Raw genomic sequence first — 3,647 nt, forward strand, 5'->3', positions numbered from 1 at the left:
TGGTGATAGATGTTCTTAGTGACTCTGACCGGAGCTTGTCCTGTCCCTGATGCTCTGCAAGACCCCTGCGACCTTGTGGGGTCTGTGCCTCCTGAGTGGCTACTCCCAGCTTAGAAACTCACTGGAGAGAAGATGGCGTCTCTCACCGGAGACTCCAGGTCAAGGTGGTCCCTGGAGGCAGACCCTTCACGTGCAAGGGAGGGGCAGCTAAGGTCGCTGATCCACCTCTGCCACTTGGAAGCTGAGAGGATCCTGTCTCTGCCGCCCAGCGGCTCTCCTACGACTTGTGGGGCCTGTGCCTCCCGGGTGACTGCTCCCTCAACACTGGTATTTTCAAAGCTTCTCTAAAAAACCTACCCACACTCTGTGACACTATCACAGTAGAACATTCAGATTGTGTACTGTAACTCTTCATTGCTCAATTTTTACTCTTGCTCATAACTTAGGACAAGCCACTTCAAGCTAGATCACATCTAACTTTGCCAGGTCAACACCCTCAAACAGTACATACCTAAAACTACCCACTCTTTTTTCCACTATAAAGCATTTCCAGTCTTCTTGGTTCATATGCCTGCCAAATACAGAGTACATACCCTGGAGCAGGGATTATTGTACATGTCTTTTGACAACCCTTAGTTTTTTAGAATGTAACCCTGCTTGGAGATGAGGTCTTTGAATAGGTAATTGAGTTAACAAGAAACCATTAGGGTGAGACTTGTCTAACATGACAGTGTCCTTATAAGAAAAGGAAAAGCCTCAAAAAAATTGCAAACAGAAGAAAATCCAGATGAGGGCACAGCCTAAAGATGGCTATCTTTAAGCCAATTAGAGACTGGGGAAAAAAGCAGACCCACTGGCTTCATTAAAGTACCCTTCCAGCTTCTGTAGCTATGAATGTCTGCATAAGGCACCTGGATAGTGCTACTTTGTTACATCAGTCCCAGAAAACAACAGATACATTTTCAGGGTGGCATGGCATTATCCTGAGAGACATTTATTTTTGTAGATTCATTCTAATTCTAATAAAGTGTTATGAGACAGATACTCCCTGTTTCTCAGACTTTCAATACTATGACCAGAATATCTAACAGAAACAATTCAAGCAAAAATAATCAATTTTGGCGCACACTTTCACAGGTAGCATCCACCATTAATGGGATTGAGGCTCTGGTGTGGAGCAATTAACATCATAACATCCAATGCCTCTCACTGGGCTGCCTTCTTCCCTTTTCTCTTACTATTCCATCTATGCTGAGATTCCCTGAGATGGCACTGGCCATTTGCAGGGTGGGTGTTCCAACAAAGTTAATCCTTTCTGTAACTATTCTCACAAAACATCCAGAAGTATTTCTTATCAATCTCCAACATGATTCTAAATCATATCATATGAGAATTAATCATCATTAATCACAATTAATTAATGTAATTAATTAAAGGAACTAGATATAAGTTACTTTCCTTATTCTGTGACACAAATGTGGTGAATAAAGATTTGCACCTGGATTGTCTGTCCTGTGATCCTCTTAACTAACCAGTGTAATAGCACTGGAAATCTAAAGAAAAGTATCCCCTCTTCTTAAATGTTAGAGCCAATAGCAAGTACCTCTCATTTTGCTTCAATGACTACTCTATGGAAGCATCAGTGGTATACAAAAACAAACTAATTCTCAACTCAAGCCACTTTAAACTTTTTTATTAGTATTGAAGAAACATCGTACAAAGTTGTTATTTGACTTGCTGATCCAATGGCTTGCTTGGTTTTATTTCTATGCTATCTCATGTGTTTGCTTGCTGGTTTTATGCATAATGACATGTGCTACACAAGAACTCTTCACTTTGCTGTGGTTCCTAGTATTATTAGGTTACATGTGCCACTGTGATATCCCTGCCCCACTAATGTTTCTCCTATTAAAAGATAAGCTAATAGTGATTTGACCTCTATGTGCTTTTCTGAAGTCTCTTCTAACTGTACATCTTAGACAACAAGACTGTACAGCAGAGATGAGACAATTAGGAAGACCTATCTCTCACTAGGCCACTGGGTAAGGGTTGAGAATTGTTAATGATGTTGATGTTAATAATAATTCTTATCATAAGCATTGTTTCTGCTGCTTATATTCTTTAAAGGAAGGAAAATGTAGGAGAAGGGGATGTGTTTTGACCTCCCAACTGACAGCTACTTGGGCTTTCACTGGTTCTTGCCTACCTTGAACAAAGGAGTTTAATCAAATGACCATCTGAGATGCCCTTAAAGCAGTGCTGGCTACTTTACACACTGGAGGAAGTCGTACCCAGCTGTGACTATTTTCCAGAATGTTCATTTTGTACTGAACTCTTTGCCATAGCAAGTCTTGGTGAATAATAGGTGACTGTGGAACCTTTTCCACCTAGACAAGAGAATGAGCACTTTGCAGTGGCCAAGCAGAGGGATGTCAGAACTCATAATGTAAAAACTAATATGAAGCTTTGTTTGCATGGAAGGCATAGTATGTTTAGACTCTATACCCCTTTTCTAGCTAGAAAAGTGGGCTACTCACTTGTTTACTATCAGAAACCACTTTTGCTCCTGGTCTACTTTCAGCAACTCAGGCCAGTAGCCACATCCTCATCACCAGCCATCAAATGTGACACAGTGACACTATTGCTACAAGTAGAGTACCCTTTATAAACCCATGCAGCCACTCACCATTCTCACTGTCTCTGTCTCTGTCCCCTTTCCCTTTCTGCTATGCCCACTCAGAGTTGGCCTTTTGCCCACTCCCACCTCCCAACGAATCTCTTATGTGAGGTCTGTTGCTGTGGTGTGATCTCTGAGGCATTCCTTGGCCCCATTCACCAAGATACTCTTCCACTGTAAAATCCTAAGAGTTAGTGTGCAGAGAAGAGAAATGCCCTCAGTGTCACCTGGGGTTGAGGTCCTTTTTTATATTCTATTGAAAGAGCAGGGTAAGTTAGCAACATGAAGAATCCAAGGAACATGGGAAGCATTAGTCGAACACATTGGGTTATAAAGAAAAAAAAGGAAGTTGGGAGGAGATGGGAGATATGAGTGAAGTTGGAGCAGGTTAGATAAGATAAAACTCATTGTATGTATGTATGATAGTCTCAAATAGGTAGATAAAACATTTAAAACTAAGTATAATTAAAGGCAGGGAGATTAAAAGGCTGAGCTCCAGAGGCTTCAGAACAGGTAGCTCCTTCTGACAGGAAGGTGAGACCAAGCAGGCAGTAGGCCAAGCTTCAAGAGATGCAGAGGGGCTGGTTGTGTTGACAGAGCTGCAACCCCTACAGCTGACAGTTCCAGACGTGACAGCAACAACAAAGGAGACCCAGAAGCTGCTTCCTGACTTGTGTCAACCTTGACTGTGACCATAGCAACAAAGTGTGGCTTGGCAGGTCAAGAGATTGACCTGAGCAGGAAGAAGGACAATGGTAGCAAGTCAGAAAGCAAGAGAAAACTCCAAGGTCAGAGTGCAGAAAAAATTAGAATTGGTAAGAGTCACAGGAACTGTAGACCTTGGTTCTGAAGAGTTCCAGAGAGCTGTGAGCCTTTAGTGCTAAAGGTCCAAGATTCACTGTGAAAGGCCACAAATAGGTTGCTTCCAGTGACTTCTAACACCTAACCTTGGAATCTTAAATACTAGCCA

The sequence above is a fragment of the Mastomys coucha genome, unplaced genomic scaffold (genome assembly GCF_008632895.1).
Source record: "Mastomys coucha isolate ucsf_1 unplaced genomic scaffold, UCSF_Mcou_1 pScaffold8, whole genome shotgun sequence".
In the NCBI taxonomy this organism is placed as follows: domain Eukaryota; kingdom Metazoa; phylum Chordata; class Mammalia; order Rodentia; family Muridae; genus Mastomys; species Mastomys coucha.